Source organism: Chrysemys picta, chromosome 4, assembly GCF_011386835.1.
Source record: "Chrysemys picta bellii isolate R12L10 chromosome 4, ASM1138683v2, whole genome shotgun sequence".
NCBI classification, from domain to species: domain Eukaryota; kingdom Metazoa; phylum Chordata; order Testudines; family Emydidae; genus Chrysemys; species Chrysemys picta.
Window position 1 is genome coordinate 108,685,307 of NC_088794.1, and position 27,249 is coordinate 108,712,555.

The 27,249-nt window shown below is 43.8% G+C and overlaps 1 long non-coding RNA gene across 2 annotated transcripts in view; it reads right to left on the reverse strand.

The window, feature by feature from the left end:
• The window catches only part of LOC101945788 (uncharacterized), a 118,863-nt gene that overhangs the window by 13,816 nt on the left and 77,798 nt on the right, over positions 1-27,249 (reverse strand). The window contains exon 1 of one of the 2 annotated variants that reach the window (XR_255092.4): positions 6,597-6,818. The exons of the other annotated variant lie outside the window; for it this stretch is intronic. This is a non-coding gene — a long non-coding RNA (uncharacterized LOC101945788). Of the gene's footprint in view, positions 1-6,596; positions 6,819-27,249 lie in introns of those variants that run through there. 2 annotated transcript variants of the gene reach the window in all.

Below are 27,249 nucleotides of genomic sequence, written 5' to 3' on the forward strand. Positions count from 1 at the left end.
GGCCAGAAGTGTATTTAGGGCAAGGAAAGCTAAGAAGAAGGAATCGACCTAGAATGGAAGTCAAATACCTCTATTTAATTTTACAGTTGTTGACACAACTTGTTACATGTGTTTCCTACCAGAATAAATGAGATCACAGTCATCTGATTTTCAAATTACCATATCTATTGTTTCAGAAATACAGGGTGTAAATAATTGCAGTGCAATCTCCTATGTCTGGACCTCTCTCATCCGGAACCGTTATCAGGATTAGCATAAATTATGGTGCCATCTAATAATGAAATCACTGAACACTGATTGTGCCAACTATTTAAACCTGTAATTACTGCTCATTAGAAACGTGGTTCATGTTATTTCCCTTTACAGACCCAAAGTTGTTGTCAAAAGTAAGCCTGCAAAAATTCAGCAGAGAAGCAGCATGGAAAAAGTAACTTCTTCTGCCTGCAGGACAAAACATACCAGTATTTGATCAGCTGAAGGGAATAGAAACATGGTGCCAGAAATTTCTTACCTATACATAATAAATACAGATTCCCACAGAAAGCTGTGAACATGAATACACTCTAGCAATAAGCTTCAGATAGTGCTTGTGAAAGTACAGACACTGTCTCCTATGAAAGGGGTAAGCCTCTCTGTATGTAATAACCTTATATTATCAATATTGAAGAGAGAGATGTTTACCTCTAGGCTAATGGTTATTGTGTGCGTGGTCATATTTGACCAGGAAATTCTTGGAAGAAAACAATGGGACTTCAAGGTGAATCAGGATCATGTTTAAAATTTCAAACAACAACATGAATTTCAGCTGTAAAGTTTTGGTCCATGTGGCAGAAGTGTGCTCTCATACAAGGCAGTTTCTGGACACAGTGTTACAGTCCCACCAAAATTAGTACCTGCTATAAGAGCAAGAGGTTTCTACTGGTGGGGAAGGGAAGTCTTTTTACCATAACTCTGATTTGCATTAATTTACCCAATACCACTGCATTTGCACCCTAAGAAAGCACACAGAGTAAGAGATGCTTTGGAAGCCACAAGGAGCAAAAGTCTGCCATCAGACCCATTCTAGTCCATTTAAAACACAGCCACTAAGATGATCTTACTTCACTTAGAACAGGTTATCCTCCCTCCAACCCCTCCACTCACTCCCTGCCTTTAACAAACTCATGCTCCTGGTCTTCATCTTTAAGGTCTTCCACAACCTTGTGTCTTCTTATCTATCCATTTGTGACTGTTATATCACTCCTCTGCCCTTTAAGTTAGCTTTGCCTTCCCATTTGTTCCCTTCTCCAACACTATTTTCATGATTTCTTCCATGCCACCCCTTATGCACAAAACACTCTCCCTGAACTGAGTAATGTGCAATGCCTTCTCTTTCAAATCCCTCCTCAAGACCCACTTCTATTATGGAACCTATAAGAAGTTAGCCACCTAGCAATGACTAGAGACTGGGGCATTTGGGGGATAGCTAGTATTTATTTTTAAAACATTTTAATTATACATTTTATACTTTTCCTGCTCTTTTTTGTACACTGCTCGTCTTCTTAGATTGTTAGGTGTACAGGAGACAGCCTACAAGCTAATGGCTGGACAGCATCTAGCACTTTGTGGGCATTACTGTAATACAATTAATAATCATTTGGATGACAGACTTCTAAATTAAATAAGTTTAGCACATCTCCTCCTGACTTGGCTAGAGGGAGACATGTTGGCATATCTTCTCAGGGCTAGTTTTAGGGACAGGGGATAGGCAGTCACTTTGGGCACCGCATTAAAGGTGGCACAGGACAGAAGCAAAGAGGAAAGGACTAGCATAGTAAGCTGTTATCTTCGCAGATCCCTTTGTAAATAGCTTGCAGAGGGTAGTTGCAGAGCCGGCTCTAACTTTTTTGTCGCCCCAGGCAAAAAAAGAGAGCGCCCTCCCCCCCCCAGTGCCACGCCGCCAACCCTCCCCCCCAACGCCGCGCCGGGCCGCCTAACTCCCTCGCCCTGAGCACCGGGTCGCCCAAAACTGAATCGGCCCGGGCGCCGCGCCAGGCCGCCCAAACCCCCACCCCCACCAGAGCGCCGCGCCGGGCCGCCCAAACCCCCAGAACGCTGCACCGCGCCACCCAAACCGCCGTGCCGTGCCAGCCAAACCCCCGCCCTCCCCCAGCACTGCACCACCGAAGCCCCCGCCCCCCCAGTGCCGCACCACCGAAACAAAAAAAAAACCTCGAGCGCCGCCCCACGAACAAAAACAAAAACACCGCAAGCGCCCCCCGCCACCCCAACATTGGCCACCCCTTATAAGGTGCCGCCCCAAGCTCGTGCTTGGTCGGCTGGTGCCTGGAGCTGGCCCTGGGTACTTGATTAGGATTAGTCTGTTTCCCTGCAGATCAAACACTTTACAAGATGAGGGGGCTGCAAAGTGCTCTTCAATCCTAATACATTTCATGTCTATGGCTTGACTGTAGAGAGACAGAGAATGACATGACAAAAGACAGGGAAAGCAGCAAACAGACAGAACAAAGGAACAAAAGGGAGAGAGAGAGAAGAATTAAGAGCTGTCCAAACACAGAAACAAAGCTAGGGACTGGGGACGACACAGAAAAAGATGCACCCAAGAATATCTAGAGGCAGCTATCCCAACACCTCCTATGAGGCACCATTACAGCTAGTGCAAAGGATTCATTGGCATATTTGGGAGCAACTGAGATGAGAAATACCAAATCCCAACTAGACCTATAGTGCCAGTTCATCCTGCTCCTGAGACTGTGGCAGATCTATTCATAATTTAAGGCTACTATTGATCATCTTGTTAGATTTCCTGCATAACACAGGAGGCCATACAGTTTATGCAGTAATTCCTCCTGGAAGAGCCAGAGCATATCTTTTAGAAAGCCATCCAATCTTGATTTAAAGATGGCAAGCGACAGAGAATCCACCTCCTCCCTCTGGGAGTTCTTCCACTGGTTAGTTAGCGGCTTGGTTTAAATCTTGCTTTCAGTAACTACGTGCACATAGCAGCTTGGATTCTCAACGGCACCTCCCGTGTGCTGTAGTTTAGGAGCAGCAGCCTGGGCAGTGTGAGGAGTAAAGCCACCTTTGTGCTCTTCATATTTTGAGCCTGGATGGGGACATGCCCAGCCCCCAGCATAAATTAGAGATGCCTTGGAGGGTGTGGGGGTGGATGTAGGGTTGCCTATTCCCTCTGAAGCTCAAGTGAAGATCTCTGTACAAAAATTTGCTCAGGTTCCAGCCCTTAATGCCACCAGAGCAACATAAAGGGGCCGGAATGTAGCCATGATTCAGGGCTAGAAAATCTAATCACCGGATGGGGGATTTGACTAATTGATTCTATTATGTACTAGTGTCTCACTAATAGCTGAGAGGCACAAGAAACACTACTCTGAGATTGTCATTTGATAGAAATTAGCTGGACTAATAGAACTGCTGACACTGTGTTTTGAGGGGGGGAAAACAATGTGTTCATCCATAATGTGAATGTTCCTCTTCCTTTTACATCCCACTGGGTTCATCATTCCGGAGAAAGGATCTGCAAAATTTCTGTTTCTAAAATAAAAAGCTCTTTTTTGGGTAGGTTGGCCAAACCCAGCAAAAGCTATTTGGTTGATTAATATTTATATGTAAAATAAACAAAAAAAGGAAAAACCAAATTAAGACACACCCCAGCCCTGTGTAAAAACCCCAAAACAATAATCTCTACTGACAACTTTAACCCTCTGAAGCACAACATATAATGGAAATAGCTACTTAACTTGGACTTAAGAGGTGTGAGGTTCTGCCATAATACACTGCTAGCTCAAGTAGGCATAGCCAATGATTTAGTGCAAATGTGTTTTCAGAACTGCTAGCAAAACAAAAGCAGAGCGAACATGTCCATACAACAGATTTATAGAGATGGACAAACCAATAAAGAGTCTAGACAGCACTGAACTGTGCGTTTGGCTCTTCTTCTGCCCTCTGTCTGTGAATGATGTTGAGCGAAGGAAGTAGATTAAACCCTGGCAATCAATCAGTGACATGCATTATTTACATATTTTCTTTCTTATTATCTAATAATCTGCTCCAATTGTTTATATATAGCTAAGCCAGATCCTGTAACTTGGCTCTTCCTTCCAACTTTCTGACCACACCAGAACTTTAAGCCTTATTGTTTGCATTAGTGGAGGGTGGGGGGAATGTCAGTGGTATTGTTCGTTTTTAAAACTATCCCTTTCATTATTTGTCAAAATATTCTGCTGTTTGGCCTGTCCTTGTTCCTGACTGAATAGAATGATGGATATGTCAAATGAAAAAAAAATCCTACTATTCTTTTCACAAAGATTCTTAAACTTTGTTACAACTTTTGACATCTTTAAACGTCTCCCAGTTTATGAAAGCAATTGGTTTCCTTTAAACCCTAACAAGATAAACTGAAATTCTGTTCAAGTCATTTTTATGCCTTTCCTCCCTGACAGAAGAAACTAGGATTTTTCCTTCCAGTTGACTGCAAGATTATATTTAGTGTTTTTACTCTGTTTTGTACAAATAGAAGTGGTGACGTGTTGTGACAAGAAGACAGACCTCATATTACCATATATTTATAATCGGCAGAAGAAAGGGTAGTATGTGAATAGGTTTATTAAAGCAGGCTATTAATGCATATGAAAGGAAAAGGCATCAACTAGTTCTACAATTATCTACTCACTACCCATTTGCTTACTCCACTGAACGGGTAGAGAACTAATCAATCAGAGATGGGAGCTCAGGGGGAAAGGGAGAGTTTAGAATAGCAGCAGACTGTAAAATCATCCATTGGAGGACTAAAAGATTTATACAAGCTGGAAGAGCTATAAGAGCTCTGAAGTGACCGAGTCATTTCCATATGGATTAATTGTTGAACTCGGGTCTCTTTATAAGGTTTTGTTAAATCGTTGATTGAGAATCATCTTAGCAACTAGAAAAAGAGTTCTGCTAATACCACCGGCACAGAACCAGACTGATGGTCAGTCAAGCAGAACTGCACTAATACTAAGGACTGGAATTATATTTTTGGTGTGTTTTTTGCGCACGCGCACACACCCACACAGACACACACACACACACCCTAGTCATGCTAATATCTCAGGCAAATTAATAGACAAAGTTCTAACTCAAACTTAGACAAATCCTTCTCCATTCCCTAATTAGAAAGTCAGCAATCTTGGTCTCTTCCAGGACTAGAATCAAATGGTAGCCCATTGCATTGCCCTGCAGTGTTGAGACAGATCATAAACCTGTCACTTGTCCAGGACTGAGTATTACCCATCTTGGACCGCAGACCATTGTACTTTTTGTATGGAGGTAGATCCCCATTTTGGGGGAAAAGGAAACATTTTTGTTGCAAGCTAAGGTTTTTGTTTTGTTTTGGGCTATTTGATTATAGCTGTTTGCAGATTCACAGAGGTTTGAAATAGAATAAATCTCAAGGGAGACATTAGTGGGCAGAGTAAAGATGAGGTAATCAAAGCTACATGCTAAGCACAGTTTATCACAGCTAAATTACAGATATCATACCTATCTCATAGAACTGGAAGGGACCCTGAAGGGTCATCGAGTCCAGCCCCCTGCCTTCACTAGCAGGACCAAGTACTGATTTTTGCCCCAGATCCCTAAGTGGCCCCCAAGGATTGAACTCACAACTCTGGGTTTAGCAGGCCAATGCTCAAAAGCATGTGATGTATGTGTATTCATAGATATATACATATACCTAGATCTGTATATTATATATTTGATATTATATCACAATATGAGTGTTGTGTTTAAATATGATATGATGTAATGGTGTAAAAATAGGAGTCTAAATCCTGTTGCAGTTACATTTTCATAAAAGCCAACCTATAATCCCCAAACAACAATACCCCTGGTAACCGATGGCCTGTTTCCAAAAAGTTAACCCAGTAATATGGTCCTATCCTAAAGAAAAAAAACTGGAAAACTTACACCCTGAAGATTGGTTTTATAAATGAAACAGATTTTATAAATGAAACAGGTAAGATTCTGAGAAGTCATTTCTCACCACAGCAAGAGGGTAAGATCTTTGTGGTATTTCCACATGTAAATTTTGAGTCTTAGCCTCACTGGGAGAGATAAATGTGGTATCAGACTCTAAAGCATTACATATTCTCTCTGTCTCTGTCCCTTTCTCTCTGTATATATTAATTTTATAGATCTTTTTATTGTCTGAACTCTACTGGTTGCGTGAGAAGCAGAACAATAGGCCAAGTGCTTCCATTTCACACATGCCACTTCTATAATTCAACAAAGAATAGTAAAAAAGATCTATAAACTTGTTATAAATCAGTGCCCTAAACTAAATTAACCATTGAAATAGATTATCATAAAAATAATGTCATAAAAATATTCTTCACCTCTGTGGCTCAGGTTTGGGTGTGCACACGTGTGCCAGCTCCAATGGCAATGCTAATGATGTGGAATGCTGGGCTTGTGCGTCTACTGCTGTGGGGGAGAGAGGGAGGCAGGAAGGGCGGTGGGAAGGAGCTTTAATATCTCTACATCTGGGAGAGTAACTCATAAACAGATCCACTAAAATATAATTATTCTACATAACTCACCTTTAGTAGCAATGAGTCATCTTCTCTTTCTTATTAGCAGTCAAGCACTAGTCTTTTAGGCTGTATCTCTGTGCCACTTGAAGAAATTAACGATTAAGCAGATTGGGCTGCTCTAATGGACGCTACGGTTTAAGCAATACACAGCTTGTGCAAGGTGTCTGGGTTCTACCCTGCATTGCTTATCCACTGAAGAGAAAGCTCCTTGTTTGCACATTTTAAAATAAGTTGCTAGAAATAAGCAAATATAAATATTATAAGATATATAGAAAATGTATCATACAGAACAATCCTGGATTGGGGGGGGGGTGTGGGCTAAAGGCCTAATAGACCCTTTCCATCTAATATCTTCCATTATTTCTAGAGGAGCAGGGAAGCAGCGGGACACTTAAAATACAGGGCAGCTTCAGGGCTGCTCTAATTTACATTCTGACTGCAATGGCCCCCTAGTGGCTGTCTACCAGCCAAGAATAGCTGAACTACCACATCCTCAGGCCACTCCCTCTCCTCTCTCCAGCATGCCCTCTCTAATAGTACTGGCTTGATGTGTAATCTAAACTTCATTTTAAGGCACGTATTTTGACAAGGAAATTCATTCAGCATAGGCGAGCTGTGAAATCTTCCAGAAACGAAACTCAGCTGCTGAACTGTCAGGCCTGGGTGTCAGCCATATGGCAAGAATAGAACCTTCTAATCGCTTTTTGCCTTTGGTAAAAAATGGAGATATAGAGAACTACCATGCATTGGCAGCCTGATTTGCATAAGATGGACTAAAAAAACTTAACAATGATGTGGAATGCTGGCTTATTCTGTTGCTGGTGGAGTGGAGGGAGCAATGTGAAAAACAGCCATCTCCGTAGGAATGAAAAAAGAAATCCAGGAGGGAAACCACACATAAGGAGCTAGCTGGAAGGGAGGTGGCTGCCAGCTGTAACAATCAGAGACAAAAATAGCCATTTGAGGCCACAGCTGGTTGTGTTTCCCAGATTTAAAGGGCTAGCTTTGGAGGGTATTCTAGGAGAAAAACACTCAGGGTAAATCAAACTAAGGAGTTTAGTGCTGGCTAGGAAGTCAGAAAGTAAGGAGCATGCAGGGATAGGGGTCTGAATTCCTTACTTATAGGAGGTGAGGACTCTGCGTGCATTACAACCTCACATTTCCAGAATTGGAGCCTGAAATACTATGTCTTTCTTTTGTTTTCATTTAGAACATTGTGATGCTATAAGAAATATACAAATCCCTGTTGAATAAAGAGTCCTTTGTTTGTGGTTAACCACATCTTCACAAAATAGTGGGCATAACTCATTGTTAATGGGGCTGGGGATGTATTAAACTGGGGTGGCGGGAAGCTATAGCAGTTCTACAGAGGTTGTAACATGCCTGGTGATACTATCAATAATAGAATTAATCAGGCAGTTTAAACTATACAGCAGTAATCTTTTGCATATATTGAAGAGCATTAAGACTCCAAGCATCCTCACTACAGAGAAGGGGGACTGTATATTTTGTTTTTAAGTGTCTCAATCCAGTATATAAGATAAACTCACCTTTCAGGATAGATTAGTTGTTATGCCATTTCAAATAAGCATTGTTAACAGATACACTGACTTGTTAAGCTAGGTAATAATGACACCACATTTTATTTATATGGCTTCCATCTGCTGAAGCCTTCGAGGCAGCTCACAAAGGGCTTGATTTTCAGCCAGGCCTTAACATAGCTGCTTTTTATGCCAATGCAAATAACAGTCGTTGGAGGCTGTGAGCACAGGTCTAAATGCTAATCCCTGCACTCACAATGCATTATTTTATTTGCTCCTGCAACAAAGGCTCTCTCAAAAAGTCAGGCTCACAAAATACATAAGGGATGAAACAGTGAAGACTCTCCATTACGGTCGTTTAACATTATCAAATGACATTATACCCTTCCCCGAAGCTTGCCATGCAGGGGGAGGAATGGTCATCTTCAACTCCTCCATCTCAATCTCATACCCCTGTCTCACTGTTTTTTTCTCCACAACATACTGAAAATTCAACCCATCTTCTCTGTCCCAATAGCTGTCACTGTGCCCTCATCCTCTCCCATCTTGATTACTACAACCAGCTTCCCCATCAATCTATTTAGCTTAACAAAGAGAAGGTTAAGGGGTAACCTGACTACAGTCCATAAGTACCTACATGGGGAACACATATTTGATAATGGGCTCTTTAATCTATCAGAAAAAAGAGCTAACACAATCCAATGGCTGGAAGTTGAAGCTAGACAAATTCAGACTGGATAGAAGGCATCAATTTTTAACAGAGGGTAATTAACCATTGCAACAAATTACCAAGGGTCATAGTGGATTCATCATCACTGGGAATTTTTAAATCCAGACTGGGTGTTTTTCTATAAGATATGTTTTAGTTCAAGCAGGAATTATTTTGGGAATGTTCTATGGCCCCTGTTATGCAGGAAGTTAGACTATTTGATCACAGTGGCCCTTCTGGCCTTAGAATTTATGTGTCACGCAGCTATGGAACACTCAGCTCTAGTCCATCCTAAATGCAGCTCCCAAACTTACCTTCTTTGCCTGGTGCTCCAGCTAGGACAACTCCCCCTACTTGCATCATTCTATTCACTCCTCTTCCAGTTCTATTTCAGATGTAAGGCTATGGCTATACTACAAGGCTTTTAGCGACATGGCTGTGCCGCTACAGCCATGCTGCTAAAAGGTGCGCAGTGTAGCTGCTGTTTGTCGGCAGGAGAGAGCTCTTCTGCTGACAAAAAACTTCCACCCCCCACAAGCGGCAGCGGCTTTGTCAGCAGGAGAGCATGCCTGCCGACAAAGCGCTGTTCACACCCGCCCTTTTTGTCAGTAAAACTTTTATCGTTTGGGGGGGGGGTGTTTAACACTCCTGAATGACAAAAGTTTTGCCGACAAAATGCCAGTGTAGACAATGCCTAAATATCTTGCTCTCACTTACAAGCTTCTACACAACTCTGCTCCACCGTTGCTGGCAATTCCTCTCTACACCTCCTCCCACAGCCCCAGGCGTCATTTGTATCCTTTTCCTATTCCCATCTTCATGCCTTCATCTCTCCTGCCTCCCGCTCATGCACGCTCATTAACCAATCTACATGAAGCGCCGTGCCTGCTCACCACCTCCCTACCTTCTACAAGTCTCACTTCTATTTCATTGCCCACAAGCAGTAAGTTATTAGCTTAATCCAATTCCGTCCTCCACACACATCTTGACGGCACACACACAGAAATTAGATAAAAATGTAAATACTCTTGCTTGAATGTGGCAACATAACACTGCTTCATTTCTTAGAATTCAGAATAATCACACACAAGAACCCTAAAACAGAAAGAGACACGAAGCAGGTTGCTCCCTAAAACAGAGAGGACCAACTCATCCCACCTCCCATCCTATATCTGGTTTGCAGGGCTGAACCTTTATATAATGTTTATATTTATAGTCTATGCATTGATTATTTATATTCTGTGCATTGATTATACACTGATAGGTTCCATGCTAGTAAACAACCACTCTCAATGAAACAATGCTAAACTAGGATCATTGTGGTCTTTAAAAGGTTTCTTTGTACTTTTATGCAGATTGTTTTTTTGCTGGCTGAAGCACAGCCAGAATAAAGAGTCTGCAAATCCTTAGAAGAAATTTTTTGTGGCTCTTCAGAATTTTCAATATCTCGCTGAGAATTAGAGCAGGAGGCGAGATGACTAAGCTGGGGGAGAGGGAGACTCTGCACCAATGAGTTGGGACATACAGTCCAACAGCCCTGGCAGAAACCTACTGCTGAGCTCCCTGGCTTTCTCAAAAAGGCAGCGGGAGCAGGCAGAGGAGCCTGGCACTGCCCTCCGGCTGCTGAGAGCCCTAAAGTGCTATTCTGTACTTACAGGAATTTTAATTCACTCTGATCATACAAAGCCTCTGGCTGTTTTCCTAAATCCTATGAGAGCTGTTTTCCAAAGAGCCTTACTTCGGTGGCTCAAATTTGGGGACAGCAGTTTTTGTCTCTACTTCTGAAACCATAAGGCTCAATCCCACATGGGGGAGTAAAGGAGCTTAATGGGTCCCTTTACTCCTCTGGATGGGCCATCTGAGTCCAAAATCCCACACATTGTGACCTGGCGAGCAACTGCTGCCAGACCACTACCCTCCCTCCCTCACAGGTGGGGAATAGACGGACTCATGATTACGCCCCTCCTGCCTTTGCAGCACACTGGCCTGGACAGCTGAGCCCATTTGGAAGTAAGCTGCACTAAGAAATGGGCTAACATGGCTTACTTCCCCGACGGAGCAAGGGAGAAGCAGGATTGAACTGTGACTCCTAGTCACAATTGGGGTACCTACTTTTCCTGCTGGGGCAGTGCAACCAGGTGCTGGCCCTTACTCGGGGTGGATTGCAAGATGCCACCCTCGCCCTTAGTGATATCTCTGGTTTTATGAAGATTCTTTTTAGGTTAATAGAGGAATGGGTGGGAGTGAGAATGATCTGTCATTTCATAAATGGGGCAGCTATCTTGTGTGCCATTTCTTGTTCACTTGGGGCCGGATCCTACCCCCCGATGATAAAGCAGGCTCTTGCCATTCTGTGGGCCCCACATTCACAGATTTAACAGGGTTTGCTGTAGAGACAGGACAAAATGGAAAATCTGAGATCCAGATAATCACCCTGCAGTTTTGGGTGTTTGGATTCAGTCTTTTCATCGTTATAAACCCTATATCTGGATTTGCATTTCTTACCCTCCTCCCGTCTCAAAACTAAGAGTATTCAACTCAATTTCTATTGGTCTTTTAAGAGCTAAAGCCTATGTAATCTATCAGTCTCAGGTTGGTTATATCCAGCTTCACCACATTCATTTGAACATCAGTGATCTAACTCAACAGTACAAAATGCAACAATCTTAATTTAGATTTTTGTTTCTTTATTTTCACATCTGCTTTCCAAAATAAACCAGTCAGTTTTTTACTGGTCGGTACATGAACTAAAATATATCTTGCTTGAGTACGGAAGTGGCTTAGATTAATGAGTTACATTTATTTAGGTTCTTCATTTTTACTGTAGTGTAAAAATAGATTTTTATGTTTCTAAACTACTAGTTATTACTGGCCTGATTTTTAGACTGCTGAGCAGTTGTAGCTCCAAGTTAACTCAGTGGATACTCAAAACTCTAAAAATCAGGCCATGAGAGACTTACTCATTGAAATGTATAAACTGTATTCTTGGTTAGAACCCACTAAAATACGCATATTAGGAAACGTTTGTGTTATTTGAATACAAAACAACTACATTTTGATTGAGATACAGAATAAAATTAATGAAGATGACTCATCTAATAACTTTGCATTTAAATGGCAAGTTTCAGAATGAATGATCCCCAGGCATTTAGCAGAAGGGAAGAATAAACAAGTCATTGAATTTTTAGGCAGAATGTAATTACCTAAGTTGGATTCTGGCCAGGACACAGGGCTACCCACTCCTATTCTCGCAAAAAGTTCTACTACTAAAGAAATGGCAGCTGTTGTAGCAAAAGAACCTACCAATTGCTCATGCAACCTACATCTGTTTAATTCTGAATGGGTTTGACTGCTACCAAATATATAAAGACAAACCACTGAAGTGGAAGTTACCAGCTAATGACCTAGAAACAGAAACCCACCTGCTAATCTTCCACATCTTTGGGGGAGTTCCTCGTACAGCCCAGAAAACTCCCAGTTTCCCCTTGAATACATTCTTCCCAGTTTCCTGGGAAGGGTAAGATCAGAGCTCCCTCACATTGGGTGCAATGGCCAGAAATCAGCAGCTCTTAGGACACATGCAGAGGAGACAGCGAACCAGGGAAGCTATGTAAATATAGCTCTTAAGAACCATGCTGCCACACTCCCTCCATACTACCTGCCAGGAGCTGCCCCAGAATCCCTCTTCAGAGCAGTGCTGTGTTTACAATGGCTCCAGTAGCTCCATGGAGCCGGGCCCGTGCTGAGAAGGGGCCCCGGCCTGCTCCACTTGCACTGCGCCCCAAGATGCCGCTGGCTCTCCCCGCCCACCACTTGCTTCTCTCGGCCTGCCTGCCAGCTGGCCAAGGGCTCCTCTCTGCTCCCTGGCCCCACCCCCTGCTCCTCTCAGCCCCCTGGCCGGACCCCAGTGCACCTCCGGCTCTGGGCAGTCTCTGCTTCCCACCACCTGTGGAGCCCCACCTGTCTCCCTGGAACTGAGCCGCCTGGGACTGGTGCAGAAGCCTGGCCAGTCTCAGCCAGGTGTGTGGTTCGGGGGAGGGGGGAAGGACAGTGCGGAGAGCTTGGCTGGGCCCCTCCAGGCAAATGCATCTTGAGGGAGCCCAGCCAGGGCAGGCCCTGGCCTGGCTGATTGCACCACTCCTGAGGGGCCAGAGCGATTCCCAGCCCTGGGACTGGCCCTGGCTGCACTGCTGGCTCAGCCCAGCAGACACAGTCACCTCCTAGCAAGGCCGGTGAGTGCAGCCAGGAGGCAGGGCTTGGGGGAGTGGGTCTGTGGGGAGTATGCAGGGCGTGCTGGGCTGTGAAGGGGCGGGGAGGATCTGTGTCTATTGGGGCACTAGGGAGTGGTGCTGGGTAGTTGTGGTGGGGCTGTGGGCAGGGATGGTGTTGTGCAGGGCACTGTGCATTTGTGGGTGGGTCTGGGGGGGCTCTGGCCATAGGGAGTTGGGGGGTGTTGGGCAGTGGGGGAGCATGTGGTGTGGCATGGCATGGACAGGCCACTGTGCGTCTGGCAACTGCTGGTCTATAAATAGTGCCCTCTCATTGGGCAGAGCAGGACCACCCCTGCCATGCCATGCTCCATTGCCCCTGGCTGGCCCCTCGCTCTGGGGACTGACTTCCACATGCCATGCTCCATTGCCTCCATGGGGGCCCACAAATATGTTTGGCACCAGGCCCACAAAAGGTTAATCCAGCCTGGAGGAGTTTGCAATTACAAATGAAAAGGTTCTGCTGGGCATTATGTTACTCCTGGAACCCCACTGGGGAGTAGGGGAATATTTCCTGCTCCCAGCTATAGAACCTAGTCCCTGTAGGTGGCTACCCATGGTGATAGGGGAGAGCATATGCACAGCCAGCATTCCTCTTAACCCTGATACTGCTTTTAGATCCCTTTTTCTTTAAAAATCTCTGCATTTTCTATAACTTGTGTGGGATTCAGGAACCATTTGAAAAAAGGACAACCCCTGAGAACATTCTAGTACTTACTAAGGCCCTCAGTAGAGCATTTAAGTATGTGCTAAAATCAATGAAATTTAGGAATATGCTCAAATGCTTTGATCAACAGGGACAGGATTACTCATGTGCTTAAAGTTAAGCACACATTTACGTGCTTTGCTGAATTGGGCCTAAGACTCAAAAAAGGGCTGCTCCCTAGCAAGGAACTCTGCCCAGAGTCCACTGTTTCTTGCCCCTCTCCCCTAAATCTCTTTAGAACTGTTACCAGACCAAGGCTGTTCTAGAACTTAAAAGGCAAATTTATTCAATAAGCACTAGATCAGGTGGCAGCTGCTAGACAATCTGCCACCAATCAGCAGTTTATGAAAGAGTAAAGAATCCAATAATAACTCACAGTTGGGGAGGGAGAGACAGCCTGCAGTTACGGTGGGAAGGTCATAGTTAGACTATTCTTTTGGTGAAATCGTTTCTTATCAAATCTATTTTTAGCTGGTAAATTTGCCAGTCCTGCTGGACTCTGCTAGCAGGATACCCACAGCTGAGCCCTCTGCAATATATACTATAGGTCAGAGGTGTGGGACTTTTGCATGGAAGGGGGAAATTTGAAGATAAAGTAGGGGAGAGAAAGATATACCATTTTGTCCCATTTCCCCTTTTACCTCCCTGCTTTTCGAGGTGGAGAGAGAGAGATCCTTATGCAATGACAATGACACTGACTTTTGATGACACTCAGTCCATTCCCAGGCGATAAAACCTGATAAAAATATTCATCATCCTCTCTCCCAGTCACAGTATGATTTGTGGGTGGTTAGGAAGGGTTCAGGTTATGCAACACATCTGGAAGGTGTTTTTGTAGTTCCCCCACATGCAACTGGCAGCCCTCTGATTTCTATACCCATCCATCTCAAATGAAAAGATTTGTCTATGTCATTTTCACTTACAGCTCAGAAATCCCTATACAAAAATTGAACAAAACCAATCTGAGGTCTACTTTCCTAAAGAAGCATGAAAAACTCTGGCAGGTCTCAGTGTAAACCAAGTTTTTCCAGTTGGATTACAGCACCATCTTCAGGCCTTTCCGTAGTGCAAGCTTGTTCAGTTTATTCTCTTTTCTGTACATACATATTCTTTGATTCCAGCAGGATATTTAATGATTTAAACAATGACAAACTATATCTTTTACACTGTCTCATTTAGAAGAAACTGAGCAAAATCCCTTTGGATATGGGTGGTAAATTTGTTGGCTACACACTATATATATATATAATTTACAGTACAGTTCTGTTTGTGATAGTTGAAAACAGAACTGTGAGATAATAGTAAGATACAGTATGTGTGAAATGCCTTAGTTAAGAACTGAAAACTGAACAACAGATTCTTGCTACAGTACCACAAGCTTAAAATGCTGCTTGCATTGGTCCATATATACTGCTATGTAGCAGCAGTAGCTGTGATTGGTCCATTAGCTCTCATTACACTTTTCTCAGGCAGACAGATAAATATAGATATCAAGTATTCAGAATTTTCGATGACACAAATCGCTAGGTCAGCTTTGTCCATGGAGTCTCTTGTTTGATAAATGACTTATCAGAACAAAAGAAAATAAAGTGTTCTGATACATTTAAAAGACCCTGGGATATAGGCTGGTTGAGTGTGCAATTTAACAATTAGACTTGTATTAAAACAACATCCATCTGTGCAGAAATTATCTGCTGTAACAGTACAAATGGATTTTTAAAAACACCCACCACTTTTCACCTTGAAGAACCTAAGGAATTTACAGGGCTGGATTCCATTCCAAAGGGTTCAATGTACACCATTTCATCACTTGAGAAATCCACTAGTGTTTGTGAGTGTGCATTGCTGCCCTAGGCCAGTCGCACAGATTTTGGAGATATGCAGCAACCTGAATCTTAAGGACAGGGCTTTACAGAACATGCTTTAGGGCACAGACATGGATTCTATGCAGGCTCCCTTCACCTGCTCAGTGCCAGGTGAGATCACTTAACAAGACTTTGTGCCTTCATCTGGACATCAAACTGCGCCAGATCTTCAGTTCTTGCTGTAAATTACCAGGCAAACTAGTCTGACACATGACTAGTCTCACTAACCCCAAGTATTCAAAAAATCATGTTGGCCCCCCATATCAATCATGAGAGATTTGTTTTAAACTCATAAGCATAAAAATAATTTTTGTTCTTTATTTGCTTTCTGATGTTTCAGATCTTTGGAAGGGCTGTCACATTTTTAAGCTTCTCTCTGCCACCAGGAGGTACAGAAACATTTTTTAAATGAAAACTGAGATTCAGATGTAATCACATTACTCCAAGAGCTTGGACTTAAAGCAAAACATCAAATATCATGAACCTCACGATAATATCATGAGAGTTGGCAACACTGCACATCAGCATGTAAAACCTTTTGGAAAGCCTTTTTTTGTTTGTTTGTTAAATCTCTGCTGTGATGAGAATTTGAACTAAAATAATGTTCTAAATGCAGCCAAAGATGATTGAAGTCCATGTAAATGCCCTTTAAAACAAGGATACCCTATCATTCCAAAAGGTATGTGTGAGCTATGTACCTATGTAGGGCATTTGTTGTTTTAAATGCTATATATGTTATGGCGTTAGAAGCCATGAAGTTGCTGCATAACTGATGAGAAGCAGCATATGCCACACACACACTCACTGCTTCAGAGTAATTGCACATATAAAAGTAGATTTCTTTTTTTAAAAGTCTTGCGTGCAGAGAAGAATCATTAATTTCACTTGAAGTGATTCCCAAACAGGATATGGAGCCTCTAACAGCTCTTTGGGTTGTGCCAATTGTATTGTGCAGGTGTTTAATCCAAGTGCTCAACTGCACGTAGGGAACACTCATTCCGCAAGTGCCGGGTGGAGTGAGAGCTGCATGCTAGTGTCACATAGCTGCAAGGGGTTGATTCCTCAAAATCAGCAGAAACCTTGGGAAGCTGCTAATTTTTGTAAACAAGAGCCTGGGTTTTATGGAGCAAAACTGAGCAGAAAACACTGAAGTACACGAGAACCAAATCCCTTCTGCCAAAGCCTCTTATTACAGCAGTGAAGCACTAAAACCTGCCATAAACAAGCTGATTGCTCATTTCAGCCTCACTCTGTGTCTGCAGTCAGGAAAAGCAGCAGCAGCTTCAACCTAAGTGGAGCTGTTGGGATAGGAAACATCTCTTGAAGGTCATTACCAATCTTATTTTTAGGCTTTCTTAGAACTTCCTCATTCACATAGAACAGAAAACAATATATATTTGCTTAGGATGAAAGCTGAGATGGGGTCACTGGAATTGTTGGTGTACACAATACAACTACACATGCTTGCTCTGCTTTTTAAGGCAGTGACTGATATGAGGCTGTGGGAAGATTAGATGTTCTTAGGGGAAGTAAGGATAAAAGTCCCAATGTGGCTGCTAATGGACTTTTGATCTCAGTACAAACCACTAGAAAGAGTTTGACAAAAGGACAGTCTCCTCTAAAAGCTGACATGGAACCAGGGAGAAGACTAAGGTTATGACTGTCTCCCACTTCCAGGAGGCTGTATTTGTGTGTGGTGGGGAGAGGCTATGCCTGCAGTGTTACTCAAGGACCAGGGGGAAGGAAGTATAGCAGAGAGGCAGCATGGACTGGCCCTACACAATGGAAGTGTGGTTAGTGAGGGGGCAATTGTGGATGATCCTTATGAAGCGGTACTAGCAGAGATTGAGCCAGAACCATTGATATCATTGGCTTTATGGTTCCAATCCCTCTACACACAAGACCTACTCCTAATTGCAGTCTCTGCACTCGGTAATTGAAGTTTAAATTATGTGCTTCAGTGAACTGGGCCCTGCGGGCCTGACTGAAAATCCACTGAAGCACAGGCACAGACTTTGTGATTTCCCGGGGGGAGATGATTGACCTCCACTCTGCCCCTCGCCTCTCCCCCTCTCTGTCCCCTCCCTGCCTCTTCCTGCCCCATTCTGCCTCCTCACCCTCCCCCCCAGCACCTCCTTCACACTGCTGAACAGCTGATCACGGGTGGATGGGAGGTGCTGGGATGGAGGGGGACAAGCTGATCAGCAAACTGCCGGTGGGTGCTGAGCACCCACTTTTTTTTTTCCGTGGGTGCTCTAGCCCTGGAGCATCCATGGAGTCCGCACCTATGCACTGAAGTCAATGGGAGTCTATTGACTTCTATGGGTTTTGAATCAGGGACTGAGAAAGAACTTGCAAGGTAAGGCCCAAAGTAAAAATGTATCTTGAAATTGATGTATCAGTTCTTTGGAGCTGTAAACAACAAGGCTGACCAGAGCACAACCAAGAGGAAAGTTGGGAGGGAACACAAGCCTCTCTGTCCCCTTAGGGATAAGGTTTCAAGAGAATCTCTGAATTCCCATCTGCCTTTATGAGAGGTAGCAGTAGCCTTTACTAGAAACTTATTTAAAATCTATAACATTAAACATTAATAAGCCAAAAAAAGGTCAACTCCTAAAGGTAGCTGAAATATATAAACAAAGAACATGGCTACACTTGCAGATGTAGAGTGCTGGGAGTTAAACCAGCCTTCAGAGACCGCAGCAGGGAAAACATTGCTGTGTATTTACACACTCAGCTGGAAGCGCACTGGCGTGGCCACATTAGCAGCTCTTGCAATGCCACAAAGAGCAGTGCATTGTGGTAGCTTTCCCAGCATGCAAATGGCTGCAACGTGCTTTTCAAATGCGGGGGGTAGGGTGGAGTGTGACAGAGAGTGTGTTGTGTGTATATGGGGGGGAGTTGGTTTTTGGGGTGCTGAGAGTGTGTCAGCATGCTGTCTTGTAAATTCAGACAGCAGCAGACCTCCCTCTCCCCCCACCCCCCGCCTCTCTCTCACTCACTCACAACAGCAGCATTACACACTAATGGCGTGCTTTGTCCCGGAGCACATAAGCATGCCGGCTGTCAGAAACGGAGCTTTGAAAGTGGATATCCGCATTCCTACAGCCGAGTTCAAAAGAATGACAAGAGTGGCCACTTGACTTAAGGGGATTATGGGACGTTCCCGGAGGCTGATCACAGCGCAGTAATGCAACACCTCATTCACAATGACACCCGGGCGTTTCAGCCGCAGCACAGCAAGCATTATGCTTCTCGTGGAGGTGGATTACCAGGAGCGCTCCAGCTGCAGAGTTCAGGCACTCTATGGCTGTGGCTACACTCAAAACTTCAAAGCGCTGCCGCGGGAGCACTCCCGCAGCACCGCTTTTAAGTGCGAGTGTGGTCGCGCGCCAGCTCTCCCAGCACTGCAGGTACGCCACCTCCACGAGGGGATTATCTTACAGCACTGGGAGCACCGCTCCCAGCACTGGGGCACTGTTTACACTGGCGTTTGACAGCGCTGTAACTTGCTGCGCTCAGGGGGGTGTTTTTTCACACCCCTCAGCAAGAAAGTTGCAGCGCTGTAAAGCGCCAGTGTAGCCAAGCCCTAAGTGCCTTGCCAGTGTGGACAAGTTGGGAGTTAGGTCGCCTGGGGCTGCTTTAATGCGCTCTAACTTGCAATTGTAGCCATGCCCAAAAACATTTAGTTTACATGATTCAGAGTACCCAGAATGCCATGGGACAACTATGCAAATACAAAACCAGCCAGAGTTTTAAACATTCATAGAAATGTAGGGCTGAAAGGGACCTCAAGAATCTAGTCCAGCCCCCTGTGCTGAGGCAGGGCCAAGTAAGCCTAGATCATCCCTGACATATGTTTGTCTAACCTGTTTTTTAAAACCTCCACTTCCACTTGAAATGCTAAACTAGACAGTAACTATTATATCTACATAAGGCCCAGGAAGTTGTAAGGACCCCTATAGTGACAGAATTGGTGTCAAATTGTTGCACTTGGCCACTGGTTCACACAGAGGACTGGTACGTGGCCTTAGGAGGGATTGTACATCTCTCTCTCAGCTCGCTGGTGCACAGAGCAAGCACACAGGCTCCACGCTGAAGAGGAGCAGTTTGTTGTATCTCTATGGAGAATCACCTAAGAGGTAGTTTATCCTTCTAGACTTATTCTGTGGGTGTCAGTTTCTCCAGAAATTGTTCTACCAAAAGTAATGAGAGAAGCCAAAGAAAGATTATTATTTGACAGGTTTCAGAGTAGCAGCCGTGTTAGTTGAACTCTAAGGTGCCACAAGTACTCCTGTTATTATTATTTGAGTGCTGTACAGTCCACAAAGGAAGATATAGAGCCTGGCCAGAGAAGTGTTAAAGGTTTTATAAAAATAAATAAATAAAACTCCCATTTAACAGAACAAGCAGACTTATGCATAAGTGTTTTATCCAACTCCCACCTTCCCAGCCAACCCTCTCCCTTCCAAACTCACAACTACAATTATTGAAAAGGCATGAAATGATTTTAAATTAGCTATATATCTTCACTGAACTGAAAAGAAACCTGCATGGGGTCAACATATTGAAAACAAACACCTTGTCTCATTCCTAGTCTGTTACTTTCAGTGGAACTAGCTATCCACTCCATGGAGTAATTTGATTGAATCTTTCTTTTACAACATAGGAATTGTAGAATAATTACTTGCACTGAAGGAAAGGTTAGCACTGTAGGCAGGGGGGAGGGAGCTGGAAAGGAGCACGCAATCTCAGTCTGGGGTTTACCCATGACTGTAGCTGGCATAAAACAAACACATTTACCAATGAATTATTCCAAGATAATTAACAGATTGAGGGAGAAACTTGCAACAGTTTAATGCCTACTGTCAATGGAAATGACTACCAAGCTCAGCTTTGCCTACCCAACTCACAAAGGCCAACAAGGCAGAGAGACAGGGGAGGGGAAACAAATCAAGGAAGAAAACACAGCATTTGTCAGTTGTTAATTATAAGGTGCTCACATTGGAGTAAGAGGGATGTTACCAGAGCTTATTAGGAGATGGAACAATAGTCTATGGAAGCAAGTAGCTTTGTAAGAGAGCTAGAACTCACTGGGCCAGATATTGTAAATAGACAGAGCTACAGTGAAGTCAACATGGATTTGGTCCGCTGGGCATCTTTCATTTTTGTTCTAGACACATCATAGTTGGTGAAATGGCAGTTTTTTTGGTTAATCTGCAAAGTTGCATATATCATGATCAATGGCTGCAGAGCCCGGTCCTTTAAAAAGATGCATGTTTCAAACCAATAAAATGTGTTTGCAGAGTTTTACACTTACAACTTGGAGTGCAAAACAAAACAGCAGAGTGGTTGCTGATGTAGAGAATCATAGTCCCATTCACATAAAGAGTGGCAGCTAACATACACAGCCTTCTATAGGGAAGATATCCATGTGAGATTTGTAGCTTATCCACGTACAACAGGAATAAATAAATGGTGAAGAATCTGATACCAATCTTACTCTGCCTTTTTTTTTTTTTACTTGCTCAAGGGAACATAATTCAAATGCTTCTGTGCAGAGTCATTATGTACAGAGCCAAGTTGATCTTCCACTTATTAAGGAATATTTAGCACCCTTACTCAGAAGCTCTTAGATCAATGGAGTCCACCAGTCTTGATCTCAGATTGCTCTTGCTAACAGTGTGGTTACGGTAATGCTAGCCCTGATCTTCAAAGGAAAAAGGATATTAGAGTGGAAGCCTATGGTAATAAAATCTGATGCAATGAAACTGTTTACTGTGAAATGTTCATATGTCGCCACCAAATCTGAGCCTGCACTTTCAAAAAGAAACTCTAATTATTCAACAGTCACAAAGTGGCAGGAAGGTTGTTTAAAGATTATTTTTACAACACATCACACTGTGACTTTGCAACCATAAAGGAAGTATGAGGGATATAAATATTACACAAAATACTCAGAGCAATTACGAATCACACATTCTGAACATTTTAATAGCAGCTTCTAAATAAATAAAAAGATATGCTTTTTTTTAAATTAAGGAAATTATATACAGCAAAAAAAAAGGCTTTATACCTGTACACATATAAGTGCCAGAAGAGGTCTGATCAATGAATGGTAGAAGAGGGAGAAAGAGCAGGACTAATAGAGAAAGAGTGAAAAATCTAAGCAAGTATAACAAGGAGGTATGTATGTGCATGAAATTGGTGCCCACATCAATCACGATGTTTGAATGAACCTGGCAATTTGTGACAGAGCAAGAAAACTATCTTGCCCTTAAACTTATAAGATATATCAAAGCAAAATGCAAGTCTTATAACTCCCAAGCCAGTGCCCTGGCCAGTACTACACACTGCCTACTGTTCAGTTTGGGGACTTTTGTCATTTCTTAAGCAATTACCATCAAATGCTGGAAAAGATGAAAGCTAAAACCAAAACCCCTTTAAAAAGCTTCAAAATAGTTAAAACATCTCTGCTGCAAGGCTGAGAGGAATAGGCTACCAAGTCCGCAGCCCCAAGAACCCCCAGCAGAGGGATACAAGCATTCCACCACAACCAAAGAGTCATTTTGTTTCTGAAGCCTTCACACACACCACACATGTAAGTACAATTCTAGCTACCAGCCATTATTTGTGAACAAAAATATACTGAACACTCTTGTTGTTATATCTAGTTCCTATCTACTGTAGGCTTTTCTAAGGCACCTATCAGCATGGTATCTAAGTGCCATTATACAGTTACCGGTACCGGTATATACCCTAGATTTTTTCCTGTGTTCATGTACCTGGGAATCAATAGACAGGAGACAAGCTGGCTGTTAATTAGATAGGAGATTTGAATAATAGGAACCCTCCTATATTTAACCCTGTGCTGTATTTACTATATTTTTCTTTATAATGTAGAAATTTGTAACAATCTATTATATTGACATAAGGATCTCATACAAAATGATCATATGTCCCAGTTCTAGTGGAGCAGTCCCTGTTTGTCACGTGATGTCCCAGGAGCTCAATTTGGAACACTTATAGCATCGAAGTTTTTCATTTCATCAGTCAAAACATTTGTTTTTATAACTAAAATATGTTTGTTCAAGGTGTATTGCTATAGCCCATAGAATGTGCTCTGTGTTTAGCAGGAACACAGCCCAGTGGAACGAGTGTTCTGTGTAATCCACAGTATTTGGAGTGAAGATGAATGAGTGAAGATGCTATCACAGCTGTTCTTTTGCTCAATAAAAGCTAGTGACAAATTCTCAGTGTGGCATGTTAAACTCATTCAGAACACTAAGCACTGGGGAAAATCCTCCACTTTGAGAAATATACACGTTGCTGTAAGTTAGAGACTAGTAGTAGTGATATCAGCTCACGTTATTTTAAAAATACACTTTTGTAACAGTATTTTTGACCCTAAAAATGTGGCTACAAAAACAAGTCAGTTTTTCCTTTTGAAAATATGTCCACCTTACTTATATAGCATTTTTCATCTGTAGATTGCACCTTGGATTCAATCAATTATAGAAAAAAAGTCCTTAAATTTAAAGCACATCTGGTTTCACTTGTGGTAGCTGACCTATGTTTTACTACTTTCACTAAAGGTAACAATAAGATTCTCAGATAAGTCTCAAACTATGGAAAGCTATTTTGAATAGCATTTAATAATAATAAAAATGCTTTAAGATTTGTACATAGTAATGAACTGAGACCCAAGAAATCCTTTTCCTACTCAGAGCTAATTTTCATACTGGGTCATGCAACAGATCCCAGCTTTTAGTCAAAAGACTAACAGATTGTAGGAACTACTAGGAAATGGATAGAAAATAAGACAGAAAATATCATAAGGCTACTATATAAACCCAGGGTGTACCCACACCTTGAATACTGTATCCATTTCTGGTTGCCCCATCTCAAAAAGGATATAGTGAAACTGGAAAAGGTTCATAGAAGGGCAACAGATCAAGGGTATGGAATGACTTCCATATGAGGAGAGAGTACAAAAATTAGGGCAGTTCAGCTTAGAAAAGAGATGACAAGGGGGGATGTGATAGAGATCTATGAAACCATGAATGGTGTGGAGAAAGTGTTATTTACCCTTTCCCACAATACAAAAACCAGAGGTCACTTGATGAAATTGATAGGCAGCAGGTTTAGTACAAACAAGAGGAAGTACTGTTTCACACAATGCACAATTAACTTATGGAACTCATTGCCATGAGATGATGTGATTAACGTTAAGATTTTGTCATGGTTATTTTTAGTAAAAGTCATGCACAGGTCATGGGCAATAAACCAAAATTCACAGGAGCCCATGACCTGTCTGTGACTTTACTAAAAATAACCGGGAAGCAGGGCTAGGTGGGGGGGGGGGGATGAATGACAGCTGGAGTCACATGGTGGGGGGACTGACAGGCCTTCCCCCCCCGCCATGATGGGGGCAGAGCCCCGGCTCCAGCAGCCGCAGCCGCAGCCACAGCAGGGGCATGCAGCCATGGGAGGAGGAAGGGAGCGGGAGATGCAGTCACAGTGGGGGAGGTGCAGTCATGGGGTGTGTGTGCAGCCCCCACTCTGGAGCTGGCTGCAGCTGTGGGACAGGGGCACACAGTCCCGGCTCCAACGCCAGCCACAGGCACACAGCTCTGGCCGCAGCCGGGGGGAGGGGAGGGCGCACAACCCTGGGAAGCCACCAAGGGGGCGCACAGCCCCTGCTGCAGCCCCCAGTGGAAGCTGTGGGGCAGGGGCACACAGCCCCAGCTGCAGTCCCCATCGCAAGGCATGGGGCAGGGCCGCACGCTCCTGGTTCGAGCCCCAGCTGCGGGGCAGGAGAGAATAGCCCCAGCTTCAGCTGTGTCAGAGGTCTCATAAAGTCATGAAATCCATGAGTACCATGACCTCTGTGACTAAATCATAGCCTTAGTTATGGCCAAAAATATAACTGGGTTCAAAAAAGAATTAGATAAATTCATGAAGATAGGTCCATCAGTGGCTATTAGCCAAGATGGTCAGTGATGCAACCCCATTATTAGGGTGACCCTAAACCTCTGACAGCCAGAAACCAGAAGGAGAAGAAGGGAGGTGGATTGCTCCAACTGCCCTGTTCTGTACATACACCCTGAAGCTCTGATACTGGCACTGTAGGAGACAGGATAATGGACTAGATCAATGGACCATTGTTCTGACCCAGTATGGCCGTTCTTATTGCAATCACTACATTAGTACACTGAATAGATAAGTAAACGTAAGAACGGCCATACAGGGTCAGACCAAAAGTCCATCTAAGCCCAGTATCCTGTCTTCTGACCGTAGCCAATGCCAGGTGCCCCAGAGAGAATGAACAGAACAGGTAATCATCAAGTACCTTGAAACTGTCTACTTTAACTACTTCAATAAACGTTTCCCATTAGATTACAATTTTCATTACGGGAGAACGTATGTATTTGATACATACATGAACACCATGGGCCTGATTTACAGAAGGTTCTGAGCACCTGTATCTCCCATTAACTTCAAACAGCACTCTAAGCACTCAGCACTTCTTTAAAATGAAGACTCCAACAGATTGGGCTGCTAGGAACTTTCAGGTAACAAAAATGAGAGAAAAAACAGAAATGGATAAAGAAAGGGAAGAATTTGTATGAGTATGTGAGAGTGTGGGTGCATTCATAATATTATTGGAATTCAGAATAATGAAAATGGCATTTAGCCTGACACAGACAGTCCATATTACTCAGTGTTTTTCCCTATGTTGGCAGCTAAGCCAAGCACTTATATTCTGGTGTTTTTTCAGATATTTGTGTGTTGGACATTACCCCACAGCTACCAGAAATAGCACTACAAAGAGGGAGCAGTATATATCATTGGATTTGTTTGTAGAACCCATAATAGTGGCCCTGTGACCATTAACTTTCTCTTTGTGATCATCTTTTTTTTTACATTATGGCTGAGACTACACTTTATTTCTCTTTTGTGGTTTAGTGGGGGAGATAATATTTCAGAGTGCACTTTGTCTCTCTATATCTCATACACACACTTTTAAAATGTCATCACTGTTTTGGCAAAATACAACTGAGTGAAATGAAATTCATGTCCAGTGTGGGTACAGGCAACCAAGGTGGTGGTATGGTTCCATCAGGTGAAGTGTCACAAGAAAGTCAGAAAAGCTCAACATACTAGATTGATATGACTACATTCGTGCATCAGTCTTTTAGAATACACCCCACCCTCCGTGTATCAAGTTTTAGTTTGCGTTGTTTTGACTGATTTTCTTCCCATTGACACTAGAGACAGTCTTGTCAGTCGCAAAGCAAAATGGCTGCCAATTCTGTCAAGAAGTCAGAGATTCAGGCCTACCCTACACCTAAAACTTAGATCAGCCTAGCTACGTCACTCTGGGCTGTGAAAAATTTCATGCCCTGAGCACCAAAGTTAAGTCAACCTACCCCTCGTTTAGACAAGGCAAGGATGATGGAAGGATTCTTCCTTTGACCTAACTACTGCCTCTTGAAGAGGTGGATTAACTACATCGATAGAAAATACACTTCTGTCAATGTAGGAAGCATCTGCACTACAGCGTCACAGTTGCAGCAGCATCGCTGTGCAGCTGTAGCATAAATATACCCTCAGTAACAAAAGGTGGTAACTTCTGAGGCGGAGGAAAGTCTTTCTTAAAACAAAAAAGCTCTCCCTTTTGATACCTCCTGTCTCCTCTCAGCCCCCTCACCCAAGATCCCCCGCTGCTGGCTCCTCTCCAGCCAACCCCAGGACCCTGCCAAACAGCTGATTGGTGGCCAGCCCTGGAGCCGAACAGTTGTGGCTGCTGAGTGCTGAGCACCCCTATTTTTTAAGGTGGGCTTGAGTTCCGGAGCATCCAAGGAGTTGGTGCCTACGTTGGTGCCACTTGTGTTGGATGCAGCAAGGGCCGGTGCTACCATTTAGGCCAACTAGGCGGTTGCCTAGGGTGCCAAGATTTGGGGGCACCAAAAAGCGGCTCCCCCAATTTTTTAATTAATTTATTTATTTTACAGCTGCCGCTGCGCTGGGAGGGAGAGGGAGTCTGAGCCGCCGGCAGACAGCCCCCGTTCAGAGCTGCCACACAGATCCCCGGGCTGGGGAGCTGCCACGGGGGGGTGCCTCAGGGCGGGGGTCAGCTGCCGCATGGCTCCCCGGGCTGGGGGGGAGCTGCTGCGGGGGGGGGGGGGGCGCCTCAGGGTGGAGGGGGGCCTGGGAGCTGCCACAGGGCTGGGGCGGGGGCGCAAGGTGGAAGTTTCGCCTAGGGCGCAAAACTTGCACCGGCCCTGGATGCAGCTAGTGTTGGTAGCCATTAGTATTCTCAGGGATGGAGTCAGGGGTGAAAGTAACTTAAAGGACTTACCAGTACGCTGGAGTCCTGAGCGGGGGGGGGAGGGGGGACGGCCTCAACCGGAAGACACGGGGACTTTCAAGATTTAAAGGCCCTGGGGTTCCAGCTGTGGCTGGGAGCCCCAGGGCCTTTAAATCACCCCGGAGCTACCAGCTGCAGAGGCGGCTGGGAGCCCTGGGGCTCAGGGGTGAATTAAAGGGCCCAGGGCTGGCCGCTG